This window comes from Limulus polyphemus, unplaced genomic scaffold (assembly GCF_000517525.1).
Source record: "Limulus polyphemus unplaced genomic scaffold, Limulus_polyphemus-2.1.2 Scaffold122, whole genome shotgun sequence".
NCBI lineage: Eukaryota > Metazoa > Arthropoda > Merostomata > Xiphosura > Limulidae > Limulus > Limulus polyphemus.
In genome coordinates this window covers 695,747-710,093 of record NW_013665732.1, presented here as the reverse complement: position 1 = coordinate 710,093, position 14,347 = coordinate 695,747, and positions in this window count along the sequence as shown.

Sequence of the window (14,347 nt, the reverse complement as noted above, 5' to 3'; positions counted from 1 at the left end):
AGCCGTCTCCAGCCATTATTATATGTCTACCATAACACGATTCTGAAGGGACGATGATACTAATTAAGAACACCAGATATTTGAAACTGCATTTTAGAGATATATTTTTATTAAAATAAGGATGTGTAAACGTCTATTTGATATTAGTTTTTATACATCTACATTACAATAACAGGATTATATTAAGACAGAATCGATTTATTTTATTATAAGATGTTTCATTGATAGACATGTGTTTCGGTAAAGTATTACTGTATATGAACTATTTGTTGAAATTAACGTATGTAGATTGTGTGCTTGTTGCATTTAACGTTTTATACATAGTCTACATTATTCTGTCGAAGCATTAGCATTTTGGCTTGAAATAGACGCATGCAATGGCTTCTTCTGACACTTTTAATTGGAAACCCGAAGCCAAATTGCTATTGTAAGGTTGTTTAGGCCGGATTTTTGCAGCAGGTGTCTGTTACTTGTTGGAGTTAACTTTCAAAGATAAACAAATAGCAACACAGTCCACTTGATTTAAAATAATATATTAAAACAAGTCAAACGTATATATAAATGTTCGTTATATATACGTTTGACTTATTGTATATAGAGCTTTAAAATAATTGTCTCTTTTTCGTCAAAGTCCACATAGTCTGGTTCAATCGCTTTACAACACAAATGACAAGACGAATTATTCTTCTCTGCTCTGTTATTACAATACAGTCTGTGATAATTTCACTATAAAAATCTCCACTGTATGTTCTTTATCGTTTAACTTCGCAATCACGCAATCTAGATCTGAATAATAATCTTTCGCCACTTTTTTATACCCCGACAAAAGTCTAGAACATTCCACGCAATACTAGATATTTATTTCATTAGTGCATACATGTATGTATATGATAGCCAATGATTGAAATATCTAATATACAATTGTTGTACAGAGTTGTTTAAATTAGTAATATAATTTAATAATTAATAAGTACACAGCATGTAGATAGCACAGTACTTTGCTATAATAAAACATATATATTTATGCTCATTTAAGTCTAGCTTCCCATGCAGTATTGAAACAGAATGATGGTTTGTTGATTCTTCATTAGATGTTTGTGGATTTTATGTGAACAGTCATACAATAGTTTAAACTATATTTCATGTAAAATTGTTTTCGGATTTAATCTCATAGTATCTATTTTTTACAAATGTTTTCAGGAGGGCTGCCTCCAGACCCCTGTAGCATTAGCGTGCTTTACATGCTGATTGCACTTCACACAATATGTGTTGGCTTTTGATCTCACAAATTAGAGCTCCCCTTTCAAACATTCTGCTTACAGGCCTGTGTACAGCTCAAGTAATCGCCAGACACATCACAAAGTCAGCTGTAACTACTAGAATGTACTTCATGTGCTTTATATGTGTGTAGATGTAAAGGTCCTGATAGCTTGGCTAGGCAATATTTTAGCAAACACTGCCAGTGCTGAACAAATAGAAAAACAACAAAAAAAATATCTTATAAATTGTATAAATATGTAAAAATACATAGTATCGCGTATTTCTTGAATTGTGTAATTATTGTAGTTATTATTAACAATTTCAACAAGGTTTTACATGTGCAGGTGGCAGCACTCTAATGACACAGCGTCTAAACATTATTCATTACGACGACAGTCATCCATGATTAGTTAATGGTCACAGAATAAATCACTTCCCAACCGAAGAAAGGAGATTCATTGCCTCAAGAAATAAAATACGCAGGAATCAAAACATACGAACAACTGTTTATTACAAATTTCTGATCCACAGAATTGCAATTGTAAATAGTTTTACATCTACTTACTTGGCATAAATAAGACATTTAATATACTTATGTTTTATGTAAAATGATGTATTCTGTATTTTATGTCACACTTTTAAATTGTTTCTATTATAGGGGAATGATTAATTAATTATTATAAGTTATGTAATCCAATATGGCTGAGCCCATTAGAGGGCGCCATCTTCAGGTCAACTGTATGTGACATCACGTGACATCCATGACGTGGGGATTTACAACTCTCGATTCGTTGCCACAAAAGTCAATCAGAAGTTACGTCAGAGGTCAAACGAATCTTTCCTAACTGGTATGCTATTAACCATGTTGAAACAATCAGGCATTTATACCACTGTCTAACATCGGTTGCCCTTTATAAGCCTTTATTTATATTAACTTCAGATCAGAGCAAGTTACTGACTTAAGGCCAAATTAAAAGTTATCTTAGTAACAAGTATATCTTGTCGTTTTATTTTTCTCATTTGAATCTCATAAATATTACTGCCATATTGTGACGGTTTTATTATTTTATTCTCATAAAGGTTACTTCCATGTTTTCACAGTCTTATTTTGGGCTTATAAAGATTACTGCCATATTGTGACGGCTTTAGTTTTATCATTTTATTCTCATAAAGGGTACTGTCATGTTTTGAGTTTTTCTTTTATAAGGAGTATTACTGTGTCGGGGTTTTTATTTTTTTTATTTTAATCTCATAAAAATGTTATTTCTATTATTTTGTTCTCATAAAGTTTACTGGCATGTTTTGACAGTTGTATTTTTTCTTTTAAAGATTATTGCCAGGTCGTTAATTTTTTTTCATATTAATTTAGTCTCACTAAGATCACTGCCGTATTTTCACTATTGTAACAGTTTTATTAGGCTTCCGTGGCGGTAGCCAAGAAACATAATTTTGTCTTCTCCGTTCGTTCTTTTGTCCGAAGAGTATAACTCTTGTTAAATAAATTTCTCCAATACATCCAATGTTTGAGAAACTTCACTGTTATATTATTTTCCCGGAAGGTCGCCTGGATGGGTCACCTCTTTTAATCACTCCCACAACTAAACAGTAGTGAGTTGTCTGTCAGTCAATCAGTAGACACTAAAATGACGTCACATAAGAGACGCTTAACGTCGCAAGGCTCTTCATCGTATTCGTCCTTCTACTTATTCTTCAATCTGTAGTAGTCCATAGAGCAGCTATGAAGGCTCTTCATCGTGTTCGTCCTTCAACTCATTCTTCAACCTCTGGTAGTCCATAGGGCAGCTATAATGCTCTTCATTCTGTTCGTTTTTCTACCCATTCTTCAACCTCTAGTGGTCCATGGAGCAGCTATGAAGGCTCTTCATCGTGTTCGTTCTTCAACCCATTCTTCAATCTCTATTCTATCCAGTTATTTACTTCTCATATCCCTCTCTATTGTTCGACGCCAAATATTTTTCGGTCTTCCTTTGTGTTTTATTCTAATTGGCCTCCAGCTCATTGCTTGACTTGGCAGTCTATCCTCTTTCATTCTTAGAACACGCCTATAGTATGTAACATGTTTTTTAGATGCTTATATTTGAAATCACTTAGTATTTAAACGTTACATTGAGTTTTGTGTTGTTGATCCATGAAACTCTTTAGAAAAGTTCATGGATACTTTTAAAACATAACCAGGATATTTACAGCGAATTAGCACACACAACATCAGCGTGGGTATTTACATCAATTTAGCATGCGTGGACTGTAAAAACATCTGTAACTTACATAATGGCTGCACCCCAGTAGCACAGCGGTATGTCTGCGGAATTACATCGCTAGAATCCGGGTTTCGATACCCATAGTGGGCAGAGCACAGATAGCCCATTGTGTAGCTTTGTGATTAATTACAAACAAACTGTAATGGCTGAGGGTAAAACATTTCGCGTTCTTTAAGACTTTAGAGTCAAAGCAAGATACCTACTTGGATAAAAAATAAAGATCAACCCAGTAAATATATTGTTCTTATGTTCTTGATTATAAGGATCAAAACATAATGTTTCATGAGTTGGTTATCCTATCTAAACAATGCGTTTCGCGATAAAGGGACAAAATCTGACAGAACATTCCAACTTTAGAGCTTTTCGCGCCAATCATTCTTCATTTTGCGTAACGACACCATTTTATAAACATTAAACGGAAATGTTTAACGTTTTCCTATTTTTAAGATGTTGAAAAAAGATAACAAAAACACATCTAATTCAACATTTTCGTTTTTGTAAGATGCTTAAAACGATAGCAGGAAATCGACGAGTTTTCCTATTTCCAATATAAATTTCCACAAGAAGATATAGAGATTATAATATACCCCGATCCTAAGTCTGGAGGATTTCAAAATTGCGGAGTAACGTATCAATATGTGAATAAACAACACTAGACTATTCATCAGAATGCAGCTGTACGCCATTTTCTTCAAGTTGACTTCATACAAAATTACGTTCTTTTTAAGGGCCTTAAAAATTAAAATTAAGGAGCGTGGGGACCCTGGATGTATTATTGAGAGTGTAGAGACACATTGTTCATCATAGTAGTTTCATAATTTTTATTCCTTTTGTGTGTGTGTGTGTGTGTGTATAGCTTATGACGTTTCGATTCATGGAGGAGAAAAGAAAAAATGAATCTTCAGAAGGCAGTTCCTCCTAGAGTTTACATTATTGACTTATAGGAAGTGCAGATGAATTACCATCTTCCTATCAAGGTTATCCATTATGTGTGTGTGTTACATCCATCATCCAAGGTTGGCTGGCTCGATTACCGTAAGTTTTGGTACGGTAACTAAAAACTGCCAAACGATGTGCAATGGCCATTTTCGTTTAGAATTTCTGCCCGAGAAGAGGTGTGAAAATGACCATGAAATAGGCATATTTAGACTTTTTGATAATTAAATGAGTCAATTATTACATTCCACAAAGCACGATATGAGGTCATTGCGGATTTAGTAAGAGCATAAAGAAGAAAGAGAAGCATCATCTAAGGTTGTTATTTATATAGTAATTATCAGTAATTTGTTACTTCCACGGTTGTATCCGTGGCGTTTCAGATCATTTCTAGTTTTTATTGTTATTTTCATAAAAACTACTGCCCGGTTATGACAGTATTATTTTCATTATTTTATCCTCGTAAAGATCATTGACATGTTGTGACACCTTTACAAAATGCTATTATATATTAACTTATATTTTTAATGCAAACGATTATGATATTATATGTGCCTCACCGAGATTTGATCAGGTCCGAGTTTGTTTGTTTTTTTATCAGACCAGGTGTAGCCTAGGGATTAAGGTGTCCAGACTGTCAATAAATTCGTTCATAATTCACATCCCATTACCAGAGAATTGCGCTCCACACTCTGGAGTCGAGGGTGCGCTGTAAGTTCGACAGAGTTGGAAGTGGATGCTGTCGACTAGCTACCTTCCTTCTAGGTTATAATTGTGAAAGAAGATATGATAACTATGCAAAGAACTCTTAATGTAGCTGTGGCCGAAACAAAGTTGTTTTTTATCTCGTATGACGTAAACGCCTCCACTCTGAGAAAGATGAATTTCATTAGGATGTTTACGATTAGTCATCTAGCTCAGCATAGCCAGGTGGTTAAGGCACTCGACTAGCAATCTGAGGGTCGCGGGTTCGAATCCCTGTCACACCAAACATGCTCGCCCTTTCAGCCGTGGGGACGTTATAATGTGACGGTCAATCCCACTATTCGTTGGTAAAAGAGTAGCCCAAGAGTTGGCGGTGGGTGGTGATGACTAGCTACCTTCCCTCTAGTCTTACACTGCTAAATTAGGGACGGCTAGCGCAGATAGCCCTCGTGTAGCTTTGCGCGAAATTCCAAAACAAACAAACATTCAACAAAACCATCACGCCAAAAATCCGTAATCCTGGTCTATAAATAACCCATCACTTCCCACAAAAACATCAGGACTAGCCGTCAAAAATCCATAATCGTTGTCAACAAAAAAATCCATTACTTCCCACAAGAACAACAAGACTAGTTGCCAAAAAAAAATCCTAATTTTGGACAACAAATAACCTATCACTTCTCATAAGATTCACTGGGTTAACAGTAAAAAGATCCATAATCCTGATGTATAAAAAACCATGTGACTGAACTTGGACTTTACACGTATCCTCATAGTCTCTCATTGTTAGTCCTGTAATGTTCTTTTTTTTGTTCTTCATAACTGATGGCAGCAGTGTCTAGTTCTGTAGTTGAATAAAGTAAATCCTTAACATTTGCTTTGCAAGAAATGGTCTCTTTTTTAAAAAATATGGTGATTTATTGTTTGTTTCAACATTTATTAGAGTTTTTCGTAAGTTTGTTAGGCGGATCTTAAGAATTCCTTTTCTCAAGTCTTTTTGGAGATATCAGGCGGTTATGAACTTACTCCATAATGTTCATCATCTTGATCTTTTGAAGGTTCTTTATAATTGGTCATTTGCCAATGATATTTTTACTACTCTCTCATCAATTCTTTTCCAGCATTTTAATTTTGCCCTTACAATAGTGCACGCTGGGTAGTTTTTGACTTGCACTGATGAACTTGTTTCTCTTCAGAGTCCAATGAGAACCTGACTGATAAGTTATCATGGTTGCTTGACGTGTGTAAATATCGTGTCCTCTTTGTAACCTATTCAACTGTTTGCCGCCAAGAAATTTTGCTATGATCTTCACGTGATGTACTGCACAAATGCTCGTTTATTCAGTTAATAATATTATAGTTGGCCCCTTTATTCTTCTCATTGCTCCCCTTCCACTTAGGAAATGCTGATGTGGGAACTGCTTTCTCGAACTAGTGGTAATTGTTCTTTTTTCGTAAGTCCAAACGATGCTGCAAGGACAGTAGTTGTATTCTTATCACAACATATTAATTACATGAGTGGCGCTGCTCTCATGTTGTATAGGGCCTTGATTTACGACAAAGCTACTAACGCTCTCTTTTGCTATCCCTAATTTTGAACTACTGACCAGAGAGAAGCCAGCCAGTCAGCAACAGCACCCTACTACTCAGCAGCCATGCCAAGGGATTGAATTCACAGTAATTCTCATAACGCACTCACAGCTAAAAGTGCGGAGAATATTTTGTGGTATCACACGAATTCGAACCCGACTCGCCAGCTCTAAAATCCAGAACAGACCATCCCGTGCCCTACGAAACTTGTGTTTTTGTGATAATTTTCCTGGAAGACGTATATAAATTTTACAAGGATGAAGACTGAACCTTAAGGTTAATTGATAGACCAATATTTTAACGGGTAAAAATTGAACATTACGATCCATATATGGACTGGTATCGTTCTGAAGGGTGCACCAATTGTGTGAAACTGATATACAGTGTGTGAAAGGCAAAATTTCGACCAACTTTCTATTTATTGGCAAAAAATCGAAGATACTAAAAAAAAAGGAAAAGCGAAAAATGTTCTATAAGTGCCGTCTATTACTGAAAATTAAGCTACATCTTTTACCATAATATAAGGTATGCTTTTAAAAAGAAAAAATGTTGATCCCTTTCATGAACACTACAATTCCAAAACTCGGTATAACTGTTAGCTGAGGTAATGGATTGCGCTTTGTTTCTAAACAGAGAATACAGTCATTTTATTAAAATGTACCATACGTAATTACGGGATTGTTACGTTTCTTCAAATACATTGTTAACTATTTCTTTTTAGAAACATAACTTTGGACATAATTACACAATTTGTGAATTAGCACATAGTGTATGAATGATAAAATAACATTATTTTAAGACAATCTGAACAGTCAGTTCTTTAACATATCAAATACATTAAGAAACGCCTATTTTGTAAACGATTTTTGGTAAAAACCAATAACAGTTTTAATTTTATTTGAAAAACAAGAGGGAATCCTCAATAGCCGCGCCACTTGAAATTATTTTAGGCAGGATTAGAATAAATTAATATATGAGACCTTGGGGCTAATCAAATAAATCAATCGAAAGTGTTTGACCTCCTGAGTCCAAAACTGTAATTATATTTCAAATCGGTCAAGATATGACGAAGCCAGGAGCTAAAAACTTGTACTTGAAAAACAACAATACAGAGTCGTTCTATGAACCGCTCAGCCGCGGCTAAAAATGTGGTTGATTCATTATTATAGCTAGAATTGTTAGAAGTAATTCAGATTTTTCCCAAAAAAGTTCATTGCTGGTGATGTTGATAACGTTCATTACGAGACAGAGTAACCTTAATTTTGTAAAGGCTGTGCCATTGTTGAATACACTGTCGTGTGTGCAGCTCAATTGTTTCTGTAGAATAAAAGACATAAAACACCATTAATTTAAGTTCGGCTTTTAATTTAGTCAAAAGTCAAGATCAAGCACTTGGGTATTCCATAATAAAAAGACATACATTTCTAGTACATATCACAAAAAATAGCAAAAATCTTGCAACTGTCATCAAAATCTGATATTTAACAAATATATATATATGCGTGTGTGTGTATATATATAAACTACATAAACAAAATCAGCATTGTGGAACGCACTCGAGAGTACTTAAAGAAAAATACAGTGTATACCTATTTTAGATGAACAACGTATACCTTAGTAAACACCTGGCCACTTTCATACATGTGAGAAGTTGAGGACGATCAAACTAACCTAGCCACCATACTACAGCTTAAATTGTTACGTTCAGGTCACGTGACTTAATGAACAAAGTACACCTCACAGCAGGGCTCCTAAACTATTTTTGTAATGACGCCAGAGTAAAAAAAGTTAGGGATAGGCTGGCCAGAAGTATTTTACTCTGCACACTTGTAAGTAACATAATAAATATTATGTAACTAATGGTGGTAAGTTTAATAAACTTCACCATATGAGTTGCTCTTTAATAACACAACAATGTAACATTTGTTGTTGTTTTATTAAGCACAAAGCCACACAATTGGCTATCTGTGATGTGTTCACTAGAGCTATCGAAACCACATAAAGATATCGAATATCTTAATCACAGTTGTTACTGCATTTCTCCAATATTTCTTTTAGTTATTTTTCAGAATTTCTCTGTAGACTGTAGGTGGGTAATTTAATTATTCCTAAGATAAAAGTGGTGAAGACCAAATACACTTAGCCACCATACTACAGTTTAGATTGTTACGTTCCGATCGGCGGGTAGCCTTACAGTGAACAACTGGCCCCTAAGATAAAAGTGGTGAAGACCAAATACACTTAGCCACCATACTACAGCTTAAATTGCTACGTTCCGATCGGAGGGTAGCCCTACAGTAAGGTAAAGGTGGTGACGACCAAATACACTCAATCATCACACTACAGCTTATAATTAGGTTCCAATCGGTGGGTAGCCTTACAGTAAATAACTGGCCATTAAGATAAACGTGGTGAAGACCAAATACACTTAGCCACCATACTACAGTTTAAATTGTTACGTTCCGATCGGCGAGTAGCCTTACAGTAAATAACTGGCCATTAAGATAAACGTGGTGAAGACCAAATACACTTAGTCACCATACGGGTAGCCTTACAGTAAACAACTGGCCATTAAGATAAACGTGGTGAAGACCAAATACACTTAGCCACCATACTACAACTTAAATTGCCGATCGGAACGTAACGTTCACTGTAAGGCTACCCGCCGATCGGAACGTAACAATTTAAACTGTAGTATGGTGGCTAAGTGTATTTGGTCTTCACCACTTTTATCTTAGGGGCCAGTTGTTCACTGTAAGGCTACCCGCCGATCGGAACGTAACAATTTAAACTGTAGTATGGTGGCTAAGTGTATTTGGTCTTCACCACTTTTATCTTAGGGGCCAGTTGTTCACTGTAAGCTACCCGCCGATCGGAACGTAACAATTTAAACTGTAGTATGGTGGCTAAGTGTATTTGGTCTTCACCACGTTTATCTTAATGGCCAGTTGTTTACTGTAAGGCTACCCGTATGGTGACTAAGTGTATTTGGTCTTCACCACGTTTATCTTAATGGCCAGTTATTTACTGTAAGGCTACTCCAATACAGCAAACTTAGATTGTTACGTTCCGATCATGGGACTAAAGTTGCATGGTTCAACTCTGCACAGTGTAGGTCTCTGTCGCGAGGCTGAAGCTTGGACGGAGTATAATTACTAATTTGGGAGGTGAGGTAACATAAGGTCAATTATGTCGTGCACAAAACCAAAATATAATTACCTCATTAACGATATAAGAAAACACTAATTATACGCCCAAGAGTTAAGAGTAATTAAACTCCAATACCGAGACTCAATTTTTACACTAGTTGTAAATTTTTATGACCTGGCAGAAAATAAAATTACGCTACGAAAACATAACTGATTTAGAGATATATGACATCAAGATCAAGACTAAAGAATTCTAATCACATGATCGAAGTCACAGTTTACGTCACTGATGTAGATGTAAGGTGTCCAATTATTTCGCAAGATATTTAAAGCTCTTCATTCTGATCAACAAATTTAAAATTTGAATCAAACAAGTGGCTAAAACTCCACAAAAATCACATGCAGTTTAGCGCGGTTAACGATATCGTGACTGATTCTGACTCAATAGCAAGAAATGCATGGTAGGATTAAACAGCAAGAACTTCAAGGTAGGATTCAATAGCAAGTAGTGCAAGGTACCATTAAACACCAAGAACTTTAAGGTTGGATTCAATAGTAAGAAATGCGAGGTAAGATTCAATAACAAGTAACACAAGAGAGTAAATATTCAATGGCAAGAACTTTAAAATAACATTCAATAGCAAAGTAATGCAAGAATGTATTCAGTTACAAGAAATATAAAGTGTAAATCAATACAAAAAAGTGCAGAAAAGTATTTAATAGCAATAATATAAGGTAGGATTCAAAGACAAAAAAATTCAAGGAAGGATTCAATAGTAAGAAATGCAAGGTAAGATTCAATAACAAATTGTGCAGAAGAGTATTCCATAACAAGATATACAAAAGAATATTCAATAGCAAGAAATGCAAGGTAGAATTCAACAGCACAGTAATGCAAAAAGTATTCTTTAGCAAGGACTTCAGAAGATTATTCATTAGCAAGAAATGTAAGATAGTATTTAATAGCAAGAAATGCAAGATAGAATTCAATAGCAAGAAATGCATGGTTAGATTAAATAAATAGCAAGTAGTGAAATAGAGTACTCAACAAGAAAGTAATGAATGGCAGGATTTCATAAGGAAGTAATGCAAGAAAATATTCTATAGCAAGAAATTCAACATTGGATTTTAAACAAGAAATGGAAAGTAAGATTCAATAACAAATAATGCAAGGTAGGATCGAATAGCAAGGAAAATTCCAATCATACAGTAAAAATCTTCGTAGAGCTTAGTTGCATGACTGAACCTACAAGAGGATAAATTTCATGTAAATAAGTAAGTTAACTAAGTAAGTTTCAAAAGTAACGTATATACAAAGCTTTACGAAATGTTTGTTCATGACTAAATACAAATTTGGTGAACATAAGCACAAGTGAATTGGCAGGATTGCATTTTTATTATGTTGCTCAGCCAAGAATACAGTAAAAACAGCCAGGAGTATTTCATCCATTTGACTTTCTTCTCCTTCATCAAAACCCAGTTAATAAATGTTTACACTTTCATTATGTAGTGAAGCACTGCCTATCTTAAAGCCGTGAAGAAAAAAAAGCTTGTTCTTACCACCCTACAAAAATCAATATTGACTGAAAAATATTTATACTAAAAGTTGTACACAACATACTTCAAAATTATTGGTATCATAATCCAAACTATAAACAACACAAACTATTTAACACAAATTCATCGTTTTTTCTATTTAATTAACTCCAAAATGTTCATTATTTCCAAGTTTCAGAAAAATTGAAATTCTTACTTAATAAGTGTGTACCTAATACTTATTACTTAATAGATATTATTAGATGTAATTTTAACATCAGTGAATGAAAATAACATCAAGTGTTTAGGGCATCACATCACTAAAAACTGCTCAATTGATTGAAATACAATTATGTTCATACACTAAATGGATATAGTATAAACACGTATTGTAGAATATTATACAATAACAAAGTTGAAATTAAGTTTATAAATTCCCATCTTTATACCAAAAAAAACCTTGAAAAATACAAAATTTCTATCATTCAAAAAAGTTAATTTTTCTAAATTAAGTATAGATCAAACCCAAATGTAAAAAATAATAATCATTCTACAATGATATATTTCTAAAGCATTTACTGACAAAGACCTACCTAATACAAAAGGTTTCTTAAAATATAATCCAATGACCATAAATTTTATTTTTTTTACTTAAACAAATCCATAATTTTGTTAACATTCAGATATCAATTCAGAAAATGTTTAGTAAAGAATAATCCAACAGTAATGAATAACAATAAAAAAAAAATTGCTAAGAATGGATAAGGCAATTTAAAAGAAAGTGATTTAGAGAATGCATTAAGCACAAATATTCAAGATTTATTTTTCAAATTCAAGTTACATAAAAATAATTAAATGAATTATATATTGAGTAATTTCAAGTTACAAATATATAAATTAGCTCTTACTTTGATAGCATGTATATATAAACTAATGTAATACATGCTGAATTTAGTAGTTTTAATTCAATAATTAAATTGTTTCATGTGATAACTTACTAATGCATACATATATAAAATTAAAAATTCACACAAAAGTGAAGATATAAAACAGGCAAGCGAAAGACTGTGATAAACTTTGAATTTTTTTCAACAAAACAAAAAACTATACAAAATTAATAATAGCCCAATCAGGTACTTTTACAAAAAATGAGCAATAAAACGTAAAAAAAAAAAAATGGCAATGATTTGTTGTCTTTTACACAAATTTACCCTAATAAATAATACAAATTTTCAAAACAAAATGAAAGATATATATATTCATTGATAAGTAATTCTCTTAAAAAAAATAGTTCTTAGAAAAGAATATGCAACTTACCAATTACGATTGCAGGCATTAAAGAAGTTATGACTACATCTGAGTACTATAACAATGAGAAGAAATTAAAAACAAAACAAAAAACAACGAAATATGCACAAATTATACAATCAAAAATCAGCTAAGCTTTCACTTAACTGGCAGAAACACAAAAAAGATTATTTGTGTTAAAAAAATTATTTTCATATGAACAAGATATGTGATTAAGGATACTAGTATTGCTGAATGATAAATTTTATTAAAAAATATGGTTTGTCATTACTCGACACATTTGAACACCACTTTAAATTTTTCTAACCATTAACAATGTAAGACAACTGTATCCACCGACTTATTCTCTAAATGTCTAGTTCATCATTAAACATGAAAATCTGTCAAGTTAATTACAAACTATAATACCTGCAATGCCTTATAATGAAACAAGAAATGTATAAAATATTAAGTGAGAAAAATCTACACAATATATTACTGAAAATGACAGCACATATCAAAACCAGTAAACATGTGAAACCTCTTAATAAAATTAAAGTCTTACCTTTATATACTGGCCCATTTTTCAAGCCAAATAACATAATTCAGTAATACCTTATTGCTCAATATCCAGTGCATCATGTACTTTTTGATTAATTATCAATACCCTTTATTACAGTACTATCTTAATTAGTTTCTTTGCTCACAAAAAAAAACAAAAAAACAGTTCCTTCCATGTGTTTATAATTCAAAACATGGAAATTAGGTATGATGTCCAATTTCACTTTCAGAATTGAAACATCTAAAATAACATTTGTAGAATGACACAGAGTAAAACTGTAAGCAATTTCAACAATAATATTTATAGTAAGCATCACAATGTAATCATGAACACTATAAATATATGTAAATAGATATAATGCATATAATGTTCATACATTATCTCTTTGGCTTGAAGATGCAGAGCTTGAAACTAACTTTGATGGCCAGTGGCAAATGTCTATAATTTACTTTAAAAGCTATTCACAAACTTGATTAAGATGCTGGTATTTTCAGTATACTATCAAATTTTAGATCTGTGTTTGAGATAATAATTGCATATCCTAATATTAATATAAAATAGAAAATATATAATAAAAAAAATGAGACACTGCTTGAACATGTTTTTACTTGATATTTTAAACTTGGGAAATCATATTCAAAGATGTTTGAGAAGGATGCTTAACAAACTACCAGAAAAGGCTTACTGATAAATTATTGTACGGTTGCTTTTTCCATAAAAGTTGCAGAAAATAGTTAGCATCAGAAAATAAACCTCTGATGAAGGAAAGTCCACTTTGGGGAAGCACTCAGGTTATTGGGTTTCTTTTCTGATGCTAACTTGTCTGAATATTCATATTTGTTAAACACTAGTCTGCAAGACAAGGATGACCGTCTTACTATACAAAAGAAGTACCGTATTTTTCAGTGTATAAGATGTACTTTTTTACCCCAAAATGTGATGTCAAAATCTGCTTGTGTCCTATACACCAAAGGTATGAATAATATATATGTATATATATATTTAAATAGACATGCATAGTTTAGTTCAATTGAATGTGTTAT